This window comes from Heptranchias perlo, chromosome 20 (assembly GCF_035084215.1).
Source record: "Heptranchias perlo isolate sHepPer1 chromosome 20, sHepPer1.hap1, whole genome shotgun sequence".
Classification (NCBI taxonomy): Eukaryota; Metazoa; Chordata; class Chondrichthyes; order Hexanchiformes; family Hexanchidae; genus Heptranchias; species Heptranchias perlo.
Window position 1 is genome coordinate 18,212,310 of NC_090344.1, and position 18,399 is coordinate 18,230,708.

An 18,399-nucleotide genomic window follows, 5' to 3' on the forward strand; every position below is an offset into this window, starting at 1 on the left:
CATTAATGACTTGGATATGAATGTAAAAGGTATGATCAGTAAGTTCGCTGATGATACAAAGATTGGTAGGGTGGTAAATAGCGAGGAGGATAGCCTCAGTCTGCAGGACGATATAGATGGGTTGGTCAGATGGGCGGAACAGTGGCAAATGGAATTTAACCCGGAAAAGTGCGAGGTGATGCACTTTGGAGGGACTAACAAGGCAAGGGAATACACAATGAATGGGAGGACCCTAGGCAAGACAGAGGGTCAGAGGGATCTTGGTGTGCAAGTTCACAGATCCCTGAAGGCGGCGGAACAGGTAGATAAGGTGGTAAAGAAGGCATATGGGATACTTGCCTTTATTAGCCGAGGCATAGAATATAAGAGCAAGGAGGTTATGATGGAGCTGTACAAAACACTGGTTAGGCCACAGCTGGAGTACTGTGTGCAGTTCTGGTCGCCACACTACAGGAAGGATGTGATCGCTTTGGAGAGGGTGCAGAGGAGATTCACCAGGATGTTACCAGGGCTGGAGCGCTTCAGCTATGAAGAGAGACTGGGAAGATTGGGTTTGTTTTCCTTGGAGCAGAGGAGGCTGAGGGGGGACATGATTGAGGTGTACAAAATTATGAGGGGCACAGATAGGATGGATACTAAGGAGCTTTTTCCCTTCGTTGAGGGTTCTATAACAAGGGGACATAGATTCAAGGTAAAAGGCGGGAGGTTTAGAGGGGATTTGAGAAAGAACTTTTTCACCCAGAGGGTGGTTGGAGTCTGGAACTCACTGTCTGAAAGGGTTGTGGAGGCAGGAACCCTCACAACATTCAAGAAGCATTTGGATGAGCACTTGAAATGCCATAGCATACAAGGCTACGGACCAAATGCTGGAATATGGGATTAGAGTAGACAGGGCTGATGGCCGGCGCGGACACGATGGGCCGAAGGGCCTCTATCCGTGCTGTATAACTCTATGACTCTATAACTATTCAATATTCCAGCCATTTCACTGTTATTACCTCTGAGTATATCTTGTGTATCCCTTGTTGGCCCTATCCCTATCCTGATGTTATTGACGTTTCAGTGGAATAATTGACTATTTCTTGATAATTTAATTTTGTATTTCCTTTCTGCTTTCCTGATTGCTTGTTGACATCCTTCCTAACGTCTTCATTTTCCCCTTTATCATCCTTTCCTTTATTGTCCATGCAGTTAGAATATGCATTTGTTCAATTTCTATTTTACCTTATCTCTATCTCTTTATTCATCCACAATGTTTCATTATTGAATATTTGTTGCTTTTTTTTTTAGAGGAATGAATTTCTCTTGAAATCTATTGATCACCGTTTCAAATATTTCCCAAAACCTGTTCTATATCTTTGTCAAGATTTTTCCGAGTTCACCTTCCCAGGTTCCAATCTCACACCCTCAAAAATAGTTTTTTCCAATCTATTAATTTGGTCTTTGTCTTACTGATGTCTCTCTCAATCTTTACGGTGGAGGGATTGAGGTAGGGAGTGATGTGTGAGTGAGTGAGGGAGGGAGTGAGGGAAGGAGGGAATGAGGGATGGATAGATTGAGTGAATTAGCGTGTTCGTGAGTGTGCGAGTGACTGAATGAGTGAGAGCGAGAGGGAGGCAGGGAGAGCAGTCATGAGCGATAAAATAACAAATGCGAGACAGGCAGACAAGAGAGGAATCACTGCTGGATCTAGTAATGGGGAATGAAACGGAGGAGATCGGAGAAGTAAGTGTAGGCGAATATCGAGGCACTAGTGATAAGGTTTAAAATAATAATTGAGAAAGACGGCCACACGCCTATTGCCAGCACTCTCTGCGAGCATCCGAGGGCCAAATAGAGGCTTTCAGCATTTTCCACTTTTATTTCCTGGCGACGTCACACTTTGGACACTCACAGCTTCTTATTTCATGCCCAGGATGCAATTTACACACTTTCCCTTTCGTTAAGTCCCACTTCTGTTCCGTAACCTGTAAATGAATCTGTTGACTTAACAAATATTACAGTCACTTCACACACTATCTCCTCCTGTCCGCTCTTGCCAAATGCCTGCTGGATGTTTATTTATTACATTGATTCGATATTCTGTACACTTACATATATGGCACTGAGAGCATGATCTTGTGAAACTGCACATTGAACCTGTTGTTTCTTCTGTTGACTGTAACGATCTACAGAACTAGGGGCAGAGCACAGTGAGAGAGCACTTGACAGCTGCTGGAGAAACATCTGGTTGAAATTCAGGTGTCGTTTGTCTGGTGCTTCCAGTTCCGCGTTCTGTGGTGAGGATGTGTGACTCACTCCGTTCATGATTCATTTCTAATTGCTGTATTTACCTGTCTCCCAGAATAACTGATGAAGCTTATTTTCATGTTGGTCATATCAACATGGTGACTGCCAGCTACTGAGCTCCATTACATTGTGCGTGCAAGAATGTACAACAGATGTGGGGGTGTAGCTCAGTGGTAGAGCATTTGACTGCAGATCAAGAGGTCTCTGGTTCGAATCCAGGCGCCCCCTTGCACATTCCTAGTGCTTCTTTTGGGGAGTCAGAAAATCAGTAATCTGTCGTTGTTAAAATTGAGTTTGCCGCACAGATCCAGGCCATTTGACCCAACGGGTCTGTGCCAGCCTTTCGGCTTCACACAAGACTCCTCCCTCACGACTTCACTTGCCCACATCCGCACACTCTTCCATTCCTTTCGCCCCCGTGTGTTTATCTGGTTTGCCATTTCATGTATCGATGTTATTTGCCTCAACGACTCCTTACGGTAACGAATTCCACATTCTTGCAACTCTTTGGTAAAGAAGTTTCCCATGAATTCTCTATTGGATTTATCAGTGACTATCTTATATTGATAACCGATAGTTTTAGAGTCCCCTACGAGTGGAAACATTTTCTCTTCGTCGACCCAATCAAACCCTTTCATTATCCAAAGACCTCCATCATGTCAGCCATTATGTTAAGCATGTATAGTCTCCCTGATGAATACTGAGACAAAGTAACTATTCAATATTCCAGCCATTTCACTGTTATTACCTCTGAGTATATCTTGTGTATCCGTTGTTGGCCCTATCCCTATCCTGATGTTATTGACGTTTCAGTGGAATAATTGACTATTTCTTGATAATTTAATTTTGTATTTCTTTTCTGCTTTCCTGATTGCTTGTTGACATCCTTCCTAACGTCTTCATTTTCCCCTTTATCATCCTTTCCTTTATTGTCCATGTGGTTAGAATATGCATTTGTTCAATTTCTATTTTACCCTTATCTCTTTATTCATCCACAATGTTTCATCATTGAATATTTGTTGTTTTCTTCAGAGGAATATAGGTCTCTTGAACTCTATTGATCACCGTTTCGAATATTTCCCAAAACCTGTTCTCCATCTTTGTCAAGATTTTTTCCAAGTTCACCTTCCCAGGTTCCAATCTCACCCCCTCAAAAATAGTTTGTTTCCAATCTATTAATTTGGCCTTTGTCTTACTTATGTCTCTCTCAATCTTTTACGGTGGAGGGATTGAGGTAGGGAGTTTGTGTGTGAGTGAGTGAGGGAGTGATGGAGGGAGTGAGGGAAGGAGGGAATGAGGGATGGATAGAGTGAGTGAATTATCGTGTTCGTGAGTGTGCGAGTGACTGAATGAGTGAGAGCGAGAGGGAGGTATGGAGAGCAGGCAGGAGTGATAAAATTACAAATGAGAGACAGGCAGACAAGAGAGGAATCACTGCTGGATCTAGTAATGGGAAATGAAACGGAGGAGATCGGAGAAGTAAGTGTAGGCGAATATCGAGGCACAAGTGATAAGGTTTAAAATAATAATTGAGAAAGACGGCCACACGCCTATTGCCAGCACTCTCTGCGAGCATCCGCGGGTCAAATAGAGGCTTTCAGCATTTTCCACTTTTATTTCCTGGCGACGTCACACTTTCGACACTCACAGCTTCTTATTTCATGGCCAGGATGCAATTTACACACTTTCCCTTTCGTTAAGTCCCACTTCTGTTCCGTAACCTGTAAATGAATCTATTGACTTAACAAATATTACAGTCACTTCACACACTACCTCCTCCTGTCCGCTCGTGCCAAATGCCTGCTGGATGTTTATTTATTACATTGATTCGATATTCTGTACACTTACATATATGGCACTGAGAGCATGATTTTGTGAAACTGCACATTGAACCTGTTGTTTCTTATGTTAACTGTAACGATCTACAGACCTAGGGGCAGAGCACAGTGAGAGAGCACTTGATAGCTGCTGGAGAAACATCTGGTTGAAATTCAGGTGTCGTTTGTCTGTTGCTTCCAGTTCCACGTTCTGTGGTAAGGATGTGTTCACTGAAGTTTAGTGACAAGGCTTTCCATGTTGGCTTGTGCAACGCATCTGTAAACAATGGTGTGACTCAATCCGTTCATGAATCATTTCTGATTGCTGTAATTATTTGTCTCCCAGAATAACTGATGAAGCTTCTTTTCAGATTGGTTCTTTCAACAGTGATGACTGCCAGGTACTGAACTTTGTTGCATTCCCTTGTCTGTGGACGATGTCAGTGGGTGCATTGCTTAATTGCAGTGTTTAATTATAAATCAAGCGATCACTGGTTTAAATCCCGATACTCCCTCTTCTTTCTAAACGATTTTGTGATTCATACAGTAAGTCTGAATTCCCTGTAGCAGCAGGATTGTTGTTTACATTGAAGCTTCCGCAGAGAAACAGGTTAGCTATCTCGATTGGTCACTACCGGTATTTATGCACCACATGAGTCTCCTCCTGCCCTATTTCATCTCGTTCTATCAGCCATATATTCCTTTCTTTTTCATCTCTTCATCGAGCTTCCCCTTTAAAGCATCTATGCCATTTGCCTCAACGATTCCTTTTGGTGGCGAGTTCCACATTCTTACCGCCCTTTGGGTAAAGAAGATTCTCTTGAATTCCCTCACAAATGGAACCGTTTTTTTCTCCGTCACCCAATCGAATCCTTTCAAAATCTTAAAGACCTCTATCAGGTCACCCCTCAGTCTTCCCTTTTCTAGAAAAAAGAGCTTCAACCTGTTTAGTCCTCCTGAGAAGTATATGCTCCGAGTTCTATAATCATCCTTGTGAATCTTTTTTTCAGCTTTGCCAATTCCTCTTTATTCTTCTTATAATCTGTCGACCAGAATTGTTCACGTTACTCCAAGTGTGGTTTCCTTTTTCACTTCACCTCTGAACTTTCCATTCTCAGCCTGGTTCTGACTTGTATTATCAACCTGACATCTGCCATACGTCCACTTCCTCTGCTTCATTTTATTCTCTATCTCCTACGTCATCCAGAGAGCTCTGGCTTTCGTTGCTTCTTGTGGGAATGTACACAGACTGTACCCGAGAAACCTCCTCTTCAAAAGCCGCCCATTGCTCGATTACAGTTTTGGTTCCATTTTACCAGGGCCGGATCAGTTCTCAACCCTCTGTAATTGACCCTCTTCCAATTAAGTGTTTTTACTCCCGATTACTCCTTCTCCTTTTCCATTGCTATTCTAAACCTCATGATACTCTGTTCGCTATTCCCTAAATGCTCCCCCAAGGACACTTGCTCCACATTAACTATCTCATTCCCTAGAACCAGATCCATCATTGCCTCCTAACTACAGTTGCTTCACACACTCGCTCCTCCTGCCACACTTGCCACATGCCTGCTGGATGCATCTTTATTATATTCTGTGCACTTACATATATGGCACTGATAGCATGATCTTGGAAAACCACGCATTGAACCTGGCACTGCATTTGTTGGCTGCAAGTATCCAAAGCGATGGGGGCAGAGCACAATGACAGAGGATTTAAAGAAGCTGAAGACCTCTGCTTGAAATTCTGATGTTGTTTGGCTGGTGCTTCGAGTTCCGCGTTCTGTGGTGAGGATGTATTCACTGAAGCCGAGAGACAAGGCGTTCCAAGTTGGGTTGTGCATCGCATCTGTACACAATAATGTGACTCACTCCATTCATGAAACATTTCTGATTGCCGTAATTATTTGTCTCCCAGAATAACTCATGAAGCTTCTTTTCATATTGGTCATATCAACATTGGTGACTGCCAGCTACTGAGATCCATTACATTGTGCGTGCAAGAATGGTCAACAGATGTGGCGGTGTAGCTCAGTGGTAGAGCATTTGACTGCAGATCAAGAGGTCTCTGGTTCGAATCCAGGCGCCCCCTTGCACATTCTAAGTGCTTCTTTTCGGGACTCAGAAAATCAGCAATCTGTCGCTGTTGTTGTTTCGATTGAGTTTGCCGCACAGTTCCAGGCCTTTTGACCCAACGGGTCTGTGCCAGCCTTCATGCTTCACACAGGACACCTCCCTCCCGACTTCATTTGCCCCCATCCGCACACTCTTCCATTCCTTTCGCCCCGTGTGTTTATCTCGTTTGCCATTTCATGTATCGATGTTATTTGCCTCAAATGCTCCTTAAGGTAGCGAATTCCACATTCTTGCAACTCTTTGGTAAAGAAGTTTCCCATGAATTCTCTATTGGATTTATTAGTGACTATCTTATAACCGATAGTTTTAGAGTCCCCTACGAGTGGAAACATTTTCTCTACGTCTACCCAATCAAACCCTTTCATTATCCAAAGACCTCTATCATGTCAGCCTGTTAAATCTATCCTGATAGGTATTATCTTTCAGTTCTGGCATCATCATTATTTTCACCTTCGCCAATTCCTCGATATCCTTTTTATAATAGGGAGACCAGAAATGTTCACAGTGCTCCAAGTGTGGTTTAATCAAGGATCTCGGACTACAGGTACACAAATCACTAAAAGTGGCGACGACATAAATAAAAACAAGCCAAGCACTGGGGTTCATTTCCAGGGGGATAGAATTGAAAAGCGGAGAAGTTATGTTAAGCATGTATTGTCTCCCTGATAAATACTGACACATATATTCAGAACCTCTCTGGCCACAGGGGATGTGCCAGAGGACTGGAGAACCGCTAATGTAATACCATTATTCAAGAAGGGGAGTAGGGAAAAACCGGGGAACTACAGGCCAGTGAGCCTAACATCAGTGGTAGTAAAATTATTGGAAAAAATTCTGAAGGACAAAATTAGTCTCCACTTGGAGAAGCAAGGATTAATCAGGAATAGTCAACATGGCTTTGTCAAGGGAAGATCATGTCTGACTAATTTGATTGAATTTTTTGAGGGGGTAACTAGGCGTGTGGATGAGGGTAACGCAGTGGATGTGGTATACATGGATTTCAGTAAGGCCTTCGATAAAGTCCCCCACAGGAGACTGGTCAAGAAGGTACGAGCCTATGGAATCCAGGGTGCCTTGGCACTTTGGATACAAAACTGGCTTAGTGGCAGAAGGCAGAGGGTGATGGCCGAAGGTTGTTTTTGTGACTGGAAGCCTGTGGCCAGTGGGGTACCACAGGGATCGGTGCTGGGTCCCTTGCTGTTTGTGGTCTACATTAATGACTTGGATATGAATGTAAAAGGTATGATCAGTAAGTTCGCTGATGATACAAAGATTGGTAGGGTGGTAAATAGCGAGGAGGATAGCCTCAGTCTGCAGGACGATATAGATGGGTTGGTCAGATGGGCGGAACAGTGGCAAATGGAATTTAACCCGGAAAAGTGCGAGGTGATGCACTTTGGAGGGACTAACAAGGCAAGGGAATACACAATGAATGGGAGGACCCTAGGCAAGACAGAGGGTCAGAGGGATCTTGGTGTGCAAGTTCACAGATCCCTGAAGGCGGCGGAACAGGTAGATAAGGTGGTAAAGAAGGCATATGGGATACTTGCCTTTATTAGCCGAGGCATAGAATATAAGAGCAAGGAGGTTATGATGGAGCTGTACAAAACACTGGTTAGGCCACAGCTGGAGTACTGTGTGCAGTTCTGGTCGCCACACTACAGGAAGGATGTGATCGCTTTGGAGAGGGTGCAGAGGAGATTCACCAGGATGTTACCAGGGCTGGAGCGCTTCAGCTATGAAGAGAGACTGGGAAGATTGGGTTTGTTTTCCTTGGAGCAGAGGAGGCTGAGGGGGGACATGATTGAGGTGTACAAAATTATGAGGGGCACAGATAGGATGGATACTAAGGAGCTTTTTCCCTTCGTTGAGGGTTCTATAACAAGGGGACATAGATTCAAGGTAAAAGGCGGGAGGTTTAGAGGGGATTTGAGAAAGAACTTTTTCACCCAGAGGGTGGTTGGAGTCTGGAACTCACTGTCTGAAAGGGTTGTGGAGGCAGGAACCCTCACAACATTCAAGAAGCATTTGGATGAGCACTTGAAATGCCATAGCATACAAGGCTACGGACCAAATGCTGGAATATGGGATTAGAGTAGACAGGGCTGATGGCCGGCGCGGACACGATGGGCCGAAGGGCCTCTATCCGTGCTGTATAACTCTATGACTCTATAACTATTCAATATTCCAGCCATTTCACTGTTATTGCCTCTGAGTATATCTTGTGTATCCCTTGTTGGCCCTATCCCTATCCTGATGTTATTGACGTTTCAGTGGAATAATTGACTATTTCTTGATAATTTAATTTTGTATTTCCTTTCTGCTTTCCTGATTGCTTGTTGACATCCTTCCTAACGTCTTCATTTTCCCCTTTATCATCCTTTCCTTTATTGTCCATGCAGTTAGAATATGCATTTGTTCAATTTCTATTTTACCTTATCTCTATCTCTTTATTCATCCACAATGTTTCATTATTGAATATTTGTTGCTTTTTTTTTAGAGGAATGAATTTCTCTTGAAATCTATTGATCACCGTTTCAAATATTTCCCAAAACCTGTTCTATATCTTTGTCAAGATTTTTCCGAGTTCACCTTCCCAGGTTCCAATCTCACACCCTCAAAAATAGTTTTTTCCAATCTATTAATTTGGTCTTTGTCTTACTGATGTCTCTCTCAATCTTTACGGTGGAGGGATTGAGGTAGGGAGTGATGTGTGAGTGAGTGAGGGAGGGAGTGAGGGAAGGAGGGAATGAGGGATGGATAGATTGAGTGAATTAGCGTGTTCGTGAGTGTGCGAGTGACTGAATGAGTGAGAGCGAGAGGGAGGCAGGGAGAGCAGTCATGAGCGATAAAATAACAAATGCGAGACAGGCAGACAAGAGAGGAATCACTGCTGGATCTAGTAATGGCAAATGAAACGGAGGAGATCGGAGAAGTAAGTGTAGGCGAATATCGAGGCACTAGTGATAAGGTTTAAAATAATAATTGAGAAAGACGGCCACACGCCTATTGCCAGCACTCTCTGCGAGCATCCGAGGGCCAAATAGAGGCTTTCAGCATTTTCCACTTTTATTTCCTGGCGATGTCACACTTTGGACACTCACAGCTTCTTATTTCATGCCCAGGATGCAATTTACACACTTTCCCTTTCGTTAAGTCCCACTTCTGTTCCGTAACCTGTAAATGAATCTGTTGACTTAACAAATATTACAGTCACTTCACACACTATCTCCTCCTGTCCGCTCTTGCCAAATGCCTGCTGGATGTTTATTTATTACATTGATTCGATATTCTGTACACTTACATATATGGCACTGAGAGCATGATCTTGTGAAACTGCACATTGAACCTGTTGTTTCTTCTGTTGACTGTAACGATCTACAGAACTAGGGGCAGAGCACAGTGAGAGAGCACTTGACAGCTGCTGGAGAAACATCTGGTTGAAATTCAGGTGTCGTTTGTCTGGTGCTTCCAGTTCCGCGTTCTGTGGTGAGGATGTGTGACTCACTCCGTTCATGATTCATTTCTAATTGCTGTATTTACCTGTCTCCCAGAATAACTGATGAAGCTTATTTTCATGTTGGTCATATCAACATGGTGACTGCCAGCTACTGAGCTCCATTACATTGTGCGTGCAAGACTGTACAACAGATGTGGGGGTGTAGCTCAGTGGTAGAGCATTTGACTGCAGATCAAGAGGTCTCTGGTTCGAATCCAGGCGCCCCCTTGCACATTCCTAGTGCTTCTTTTGGGGAGTCAGAAAATCAGTAATCTGTCGTTGTTAAAATTGAGTTTGCCGCACAGATCCAGGCCATTTGACCCAACGGGTCTGTGCCAGCCTTTCGGCTTCACACAAGACTCCTCCCTCACGACTTCACTTGCCCACATCCGCACACTCTTCCATTCCTTTCGCCCCCGTGTGTTTATCTGGTTTGCCATTTCATGTATCGATGTTATTTGCCTCAACGACTCCTTACGGTAACGAATTCCACATTCTTGCAACTCTTTGGTAAAGAAGTTTCCCATGAATTCTCTATTGGATTTATCAGTGACTATCTTATATTGATAACCGATAGTTTTAGAGTCCCCTACGAGTGGAAACATTTTCTCTTCGTCGACCCAATCAAACCCTTTCATTATCCAAAGACCTCCATCATGTCAGCCATTATGTTAAGCATGTATAGTCTCCCTGATGAATACTGAGACAAAGTAACTATTCAATATTCCAGCCATTTCACTGTTATTACCTCTGAGTATATCTTGTGTATCCCTTGTTGGCCCTATCCCTATCCTGATGTTATTGACGTTTCAGTGGAATAATTGACTATTTCTTGATAATTTAATTTTGTATTTCTTTTCTGCTTTCCTGATTGCTTGTTGACATCCTTCCTAACGTCTTCATTTTCCCCTTTATCATCCTTTCCTTTATTGTCCATGTGGTTAGAATATGCATTTGTTCAATTTCTATTTTACCCTTATCTCTTTATTCATCCACAATGTTTCATTATTGAATATTTGTTGTTTTCTTCAGAGGAATATAGGTCTCTTGAACTCTATTGATCACCGTTTCGAATATTTCCCAAAACCTGTTCTCCATCTTTGTCAAGATTTTTTCCAAGTTCACCTTCCCAGGTTCCAATCTCACCCCCTCAAAAATAGTTTGTTTCCAATCTATTAATTTGGCCTTTGTCTTACTTATGTCTCTCTCAATCTTTTACGGTGGAGGGATTGAGGTAGGGAGTTTGTGTGTGAGTGAGTGAGGGAGTGATGGAGGGAGTGAGGGAAGGAGGGAATGAGGGATGGATAGAGTGAGTGAATTAGCGTGTTCGTGAGTGTGCGAGTGACTGAATGAGTGAGAGCGAGAGGGAGGTATGGAGAGCAGGCAGGATTGATAAAATTACAAAAGAGAGACAGGCAGACAAGAGAGGAATCACTGCTGGATCTAGTAATGGGAAATGAAACGGAGGAGATCGGAGAAGTAAGTGTAGGCGAATATCGAGGCACAAGTGATAAGGTTTAAAATAATAATTGAGAAAGACGGCCACACGCCTATTGCCAGCACTCTCTGCGAGCATCCGCGGGTCAAATAGAGGCTTTCAGCATTTTCCACTTTTATTTCCTGGCGACGTCACACTTTCGACACTCACAGCTTCTTATTTCATGGCCAGGATGCAATTTACACACTTTCCCTTTCGTTAAGTCCCACTTCTGTTCCGTAACCTGTAAATGAATCTATTGACTTAACAAATATTACAGTCACTTCACACACTACCTCCTCCTGTCCGCTCGTGCCAAATGCCTGCTGGATGTTTATTTATTACATTGATTCGATATTCTGTACACTTACATATATGGCACTGAGAGCATGATTTTGTGAAACTGCACATTGAACCTGTTGTTTCTTATGTTAACTGTAACGATCTACAGACCTAGGGGCAGAGCACAGTGAGAGAGCACTTGATAGCTGCTGGAGAAACATCTGGTTGAAATTCAGGTGTCGTTTGTCTGGTGCTTCCAGTTCCACGTTCTGTGGTAAGGATGTGTTCACTGAAGTTTAGTGACAAGGCTTTCCATGTTGGCTTGTGCAACGCATCTGTACACAATAGTGTGACTCAATCCGTTCATGAATCATTTCTGATTGCTGTAATTATTTGTCTCCCAGAATAACTGATGAAGCTTCTTTTCAGATTGGTTCTTTCAACAGTGATGACTTCCAGGTACTGAACTTTGTTGCATTCCCTTGTCTGTGGACGATGTCAGTGGGTGCATTGCTTAATTGCAGTGTTTAATTATAAATCAAGCGATCACTGGTTTAAATCCCGATACTCCCTCTTCTTTCTAAATGATTTTGTGATTCATACAGTAAGTCTGAATTCCCTGTAGCAGCAGGATTGTTGTTTACATTGAAGCTTCCGCAGAGAAACAGGTTAGCTGTCTCGATTGGTCACTACCGGTATTTATGCACCACATGAGTCTCCTCCTGCCCTATTTCATCTCGTTCTATCAGCCACACATTCCTTTCTTTTTCATCTCTTCATCGAGCTTCCCTTTAAAGCATCTATGCCATTTGCCTCAACGATTCCTTTTGGTGGCGAGTTCCACATTCTTACCGCCCTTTGGGTAAAGAAGATTCTCTTGAATTCCCTCACAAATGGAACCGTTTTTTTCTCCGTCACCCAATCGAATCCTTTCAAAATCTTAAAGACCTCTATCAGGTCACCCCTCAGTCTTCCCTTTTCTAGAAAAAAGAGCTTCAACCTGTTTAGTCCTCCTGAGAAGTATATGCTCCGAGTTCTATAATCATCCTTGTGAATCTTTTTTTCAGCTTTGCCAATTCCTCTTTATTCTTCTTATAATCTGTCGACCAGAATTGTTCACGTTACTCCAAGTGTGGTTTCCTTTTTCACTTTACCTCTGAACTTTCCATTCTTAGCCTGGTTCTGACTTGTATTATCAACCTGACATCTGCCATACGTCCACTTCCTCTGCTTCATTTTATTCTCTATCTCCTACGTCATCCAGAGAGCTCTGGCTTTCGTTGCTTCTTGTGGGAATGTACACAGACTGTACCCGAACAACCTCCTCTTCAAAAGCCGCCCATTGCTCGATTACAGTTTTGATTCCATTTTACCAGGGCCGGATCAGTTCTCAACCCTCTGTAATTGACCCTCTTCCAATTAAGTGTTTTTACTCCCGATTACTCCTTCTCCTTTTCCATTGCTATTCTAAACCTCATGATACTCTGTTCGCTATTCCCTAAATGCTCCCCCAAGGACACTTGCTCCACATTAACTATCTCATTCCCTAGAACCAGATCCATCATTGCCTCCTAACTACAGTTGCTTCACACACTAGCTCCTCCTGCCACACTTGCCACATGCCTGCTGGTTGCATCTTTATTATATTCTGTGCACTTACATATATGGCACTGATAGCATGATCTTGGAAAACCACGCATTGAACCTGGCACTGCATTTGTTGGCTGCAAGTATCCAAAGCGATGGGGGCAGAGCACATTGACAGAGGATTTAAAGAAGCTGAAGACCTCTGCTTGAAATTCTGATGTTGTTTGGCTGGTGCTTCGAGTTCCGCGTTCTGTGGTGAGGATGTATTCACTGAAGCCGAGAGACAAGGCGTTCCAAGTTGGGTTGTGCATCGCATCTGTACACAATAATGTGACTCACTCCATTCATGAAACATTTCTGATTGCCGTAATTATTTGTCTCCCAGAATAACTCATGAAGCTTCTTTTCATATTGGTCATATCAACATTGGTGACTGCCAGCTACTGAGATCCATTACATTGTGCGTGCAAGAATGGTCAACAGATGTGGGGGTGTAGCTCAGTGGTAGAGCATTTGACTGCAGATCAAGAGGTCTCTGGTTCGAATCCAGGCGCCCCCTTGCACATTCTAAGTGCTTCTTTTCGGGACTCAGAAAATCAGCAATCTGTCGCTGTTGTTGTTTCGATTGAGGTTGCCGCACAGTTCCAGGCCTTTTGACCCAACGGGTCTGTGCCAGCCTTCATGCTTCACACAGGACACCTCCCTCCCGACTTCATTTGCCCCCATCCGCACACTCTTCCATTCCTTTCGCCCCGTGTGTTTATCTCGTTTGCCATTTCATGTATCGATGTTATTTGCCTCAAATGCTCCTTAAGGTAGCGAATTCCACATTCTTGCAACTCTTTGGTAAAGAAGTTTCCCATGAATTCTCTATTGGATTTATTAGTGACTATCTTATAACCGATAGTTTTAGAGTCCCCTACGAGTGGAAACATTTTCTCTACGTCTACCCAATCAAACCCTTTCATTATCCAAAGACCTCTATCATGTCAGCCTGTTAAATCTATCCTGATAGGTATTATCTTTCAGTTCTGGCATCATCATTATTTTCACCTTCGCCAATTCCTCGATATCCTTTTTATAATAGGGAGACCAGAAATGTTCACAGTGCTCCAAGTGTGGTTTAATCAAGGATCTCGGACTACAGGTACACAAATCACTAAAAGTGGCGACGACATAAATAAAAACAAGCCAAGCACTGGGGTTCATTTCCAGGGGGATAGAATTGAAAAGCGGAGAAGTTATGTTAAGCATGTATTGTCTCCCTGATAAATACTGACACATATATTCAGAACCTCTCTGGCCACAGGGGATGTGCCAGAGGACTGGAGAACCGCTAATGTAATACCATTATTCAAGAAGGGGAGTAGGGAAAAACCGGGGAACTACAGGCCAGTGAGCCTAACATCAGTGGTAGTAAAATTATTGGAAAAAATTCTGAAGGACAAAATTAGTCTCCACTTGGAGAAGCAAGGATTAATCAGGAATAGTCAACATGGCTTTGTCAAGGGAAGATCATGTCTGACTAATTTGATTGAATTTTTTGAGGGGGTAACTAGGCGTGTGGATGAGGGTAACGCAGTGGATGTGGTATACATGGATTTCAGTAAGGCCTTCGATAAAGTCCCCCACAGGAGACTGGTCAAGAAGGTACGAGCCTATGGAATCCAGGGTGCCTTGGCACTTTGGATACAAAACTGGCTTAGTGGCAGAAGGCAGAGGGTGATGGCCGAAGGTTGTTTTTGTGACTGGAAGCCTGTGGCCAGTGGGGTACCACAGGGATCGGTGCTGGGTCCCTTGCTGTTTGTGGTCTACATTAATGACTTGGATATGAATGTAAAAGGTATGATCAGTAAGTTCGCTGATGATACAAAGATTGGTAGGGTGGTAAATAGCGAGGAGGATAGCCTCAGTCTGCAGGACGATATAGATGGGTTGGTCAGATGGGCGGAACAGTGGCAAATGGAATTTAACCCGGAAAAGTGCGAGGTGATGCACTTTGGAGGGACTAACAAGGCAAGGGAATACACAATGAATGGGAGGACCCTAGGCAAGACAGAGGGTCAGAGGGATCTTGGTGTGCAAGTTCACAGATCCCTGAAGGCGGCGGAACAGGTAGATAAGGTGGTAAAGAAGGCATATGGGATACTTGCCTTTATTAGCCGAGGCATAGAATATAAGAGCAAGGAGGTTATGATGGAGCTGTACAAAACACTGGTTAGGCCACAGCTGGAGTACTGTGTGCAGTTCTGGTCGCCACACTACAGGAAGGATGTGATCGCTTTGGAGAGGGTGCAGAGGAGATTCACCAGGATGTTACCAGGGCTGGAGCGCTTCAGCTATGAAGAGAGACTGGGAAGATTGGGTTTGTTTTCCTTGGAGCAGAGGAGGCTGAGGGGGGACATGATTGAGGTGTACAAAATTATGAGGGGCACAGATAGGATGGATACTAAGGAGCTTTTTCCCTTCGTTGAGGGTTCTATAACAAGGGGACATAGATTCAAGGTAAAAGGCGGGAGGTTTAGAGGGGATTTGAGAAAGAACTTTTTCACCCAGAGGGTGGTTGGAGTCTGGAACTCACTGTCTGAAAGGGTTGTGGAGGCAGGAACCCTCACAACATTCAAGAAGCATTTGGATGAGCACTTGAAATGCCATAGCATACAAGGCTACGGACCAAATGCTGGAATATGGGATTAGAGTAGACAGGGCTGATGGCCGGCGCGGACACGATGGGCCGAAGGGCCTCTATCCGTGCTGTATAACTCTATGACTCTATAACTATTCAATATTCCAGCCATTTCACTGTTATTACCTCTGAGTATATCTTGTGTATCCCTTGTTGGCCCTATCCCTATCCTGATGTTATTGACGTTTCAGTGGAATAATTGACTATTTCTTGATAATTTAATTTTGTATTTCCTTTCTGCTTTCCTGATTGCTTGTTGACATCCTTCCTAACGTCTTCATTTTCCCCTTTATCATCCTTTCCTTTATTGTCCATGCAGTTAGAATATGCATTTGTTCAATTTCTATTTTACCTTATCTCTATCTCTTTATTCATCCACAATGTTTCATTATTGAATATTTGTTGCTTTTTTTTTTAGAGGAATGAATTTCTCTTGAAATCTATTGATCACCGTTTCAAATATTTCCCAAAACCTGTTCTATATCTTTGTCAAGATTTTTCCGAGTTCACCTTCCCAGGTTCCAATCTCACACCCTCAAAAATAGTTTTTTCCAATCTATTAATTTGGTCTTTGTCTTACTGATGTCTCTCTCAATCTTTACGGTGGAGGGATTGAGGTAGGGAGTGATGTGTGAGTGAGTGAGGGAGGGAGTGAGGGAAGGAGGGAATGAGGGATGGATAGATTGAGTGAATTAGCGTGTTCGTGAGTGTGCGAGTGACTGAATGAGTGAGAGCGAGAGGGAGGCAGGGAGAGCAGTCATGAGCGATAAAATAACAAATGCGAGACAGGCAGACAAGAGAGGAATCACTGCTGGATCTAGTAATGGGGAATGAAACGGAGGAGATCGGAGAAGTAAGTGTAGGCGAATATCGAGGCACTAGTGATAAGGTTTAAAATAATAATTGAGAAAGACGGCCACACGCCTATTGCCAGCACTCTCTGCGAGCATCCGAGGGCCAAATAGAGGCTTTCAGCATTTTCCACTTTTATTTCCTGGCGACGTCACACTTTGGACACTCACAGCTTCTTATTTCATGCCCAGGATGCAATTTACACACTTTCCCTTTCGTTAAGTCCCACTTCTGTTCCGTAACCTGTAAATGAATCTGTTGACTTAACAAATATTACAGTCACTTCACACACTATCTCCTCCTGTCCGCTCTTGCCAAATGCCTGCTGGATGTTTATTTATTACATTGATTCGATATTCTGTACACTTACATATATGGCACTGAGAGCATGATCTTGTGAAACTGCACATTGAACCTGTTGTTTCTTCTGTTGACTGTAACGATCTACAGAACTAGGGGCAGAGCACAGTGAGAGAGCACTTGACAGCTGCTGGAGAAACATCTGGTTGAAATTCAGGTGTCGTTTGTCTGGTGCTTCCAGTTCCGCGTTCTGTGGTGAGGATGTGTGACTCACTCCGTTCATGATTCATTTCTAATTGCTGTATTTACCTGTCTCCCAGAATAACTGATGAAGCTTATTTTCATGTTGGTCATATCAACATGGTGACTGCCAGCTACTGAGCTCCATTACATTGTGCGTGCAAGAATGTACAACAGATGTGGGGGTGTAGCTCAGTGGTAGAGCATTTGACTGCAGATCAAGAGGTCTCTGGTTCGAATCCAGGCGCCCCCTTGCACATTCCTAGTGCTTCTTTTGGGGAGTCAGAAAATCAGTAATCTGTCGTTGTTAAAATTGAGTTTGCCGCACAGATCCAGGCCATTTGACCCAACGGGTCTGTGCCAGCCTTTCGGCTTCACACAAGACTCCTCCCTCACGACTTCACTTGCCCACATCCGCACACTCTTCCATTCCTTTCGCCCCCGTGTGTTTATCTGGTTTGCCATTTCATGTATCGATGTTATTTGCCTCAACGACTCCTTACGGTAACGAATTCCACATTCTTGCAACTCTTTGGTAAAGAAGTTTCCCATGAATTCTCTATTGGATTTATCAGTGACTATCTTATATTGATAACCGATAGTTTTAGAGTCCCCTACGAGTGGAAACATTTTCTCTTCGTCGACCCAATCAAACCCTTTCATTATCCAAAGACCTCCATCATGTCAGCCATTATGTTAAGCATGTATAGTCTCCCTGATGAATACTGAGACAAAGTAACTATTCAATATTCCAGCCATTTCACTGTTATTACCTCTGAGTATATCTTGTGTATCCGTTGTTGGCCCTATCCCTATCCTGATGTTATTGACGTTTCAGTGGAATAATTGACTATTTCTTGATAATTTAATTTTGTATTTCTTTTCTGCTTTCCTGATTGCTTGTTGACATCCTTCCTAACGTCTTCATTTTCCCCTTTATCATCCTTTCCTTTATTGTCCATGTGGTTAGAATATGCATTTGTTCAATTTCTATTTTACCCTTATCTCTTTATTCATCCACAATGTTTCATTATTGAATATTTGTTGTTTTCTTCAGAGGAATATAGGTCTCTTGAACTCTATTGATCACCGTTTCGAATATTTCCCAAAACCTGTTCTCCATCTTTGTCAAGATTTTTTCCAAGTTCACCTTCCCAGGTTCCAATCTCACCCCCTCAAAAATAGTTTGTTTCCAATCTATTAATTTGGCCTTTGTCTTACTTATGTCTCTCTCAAT

General features: G+C 43.2%; 5 non-coding genes across 5 annotated transcripts; all 5 read left to right on the forward strand.

Moving 5' to 3' along the window:
- The first annotated feature begins 2,445 nt into the window (after nt 1-2,445).
- Nucleotides 2,446-2,517, forward strand: trnac-gca (transfer RNA cysteine (anticodon GCA)). Its single transcript has one exon. It is a non-coding gene; the product is annotated as a tRNA-Cys (tRNA).
- A 3,606-nt stretch (nt 2,518-6,123) lies between these two features.
- Nucleotides 6,124-6,195, forward strand: trnac-gca (transfer RNA cysteine (anticodon GCA)). Its single transcript has one exon. It is a non-coding gene; the product is annotated as a tRNA-Cys (tRNA).
- Nucleotides 6,196-9,894: 3,699 nt separating this feature from the next.
- On the forward strand, nt 9,895-9,966 carry trnac-gca (transfer RNA cysteine (anticodon GCA)). Its single transcript has one exon. It is a non-coding gene; the product is annotated as a tRNA-Cys (tRNA).
- Nucleotides 9,967-13,571: 3,605 nt separating this feature from the next.
- Nucleotides 13,572-13,643, forward strand: trnac-gca (transfer RNA cysteine (anticodon GCA)). The gene has a single exon. It is a non-coding gene; the product is annotated as a tRNA-Cys (tRNA).
- Nucleotides 13,644-17,343: 3,700 nt separating this feature from the next.
- On the forward strand, nt 17,344-17,415 carry trnac-gca (transfer RNA cysteine (anticodon GCA)). Its single transcript has one exon. It is a non-coding gene; the product is annotated as a tRNA-Cys (tRNA).
- The last annotated feature ends 984 nt before the right edge of the window (nt 17,416-18,399 follow it).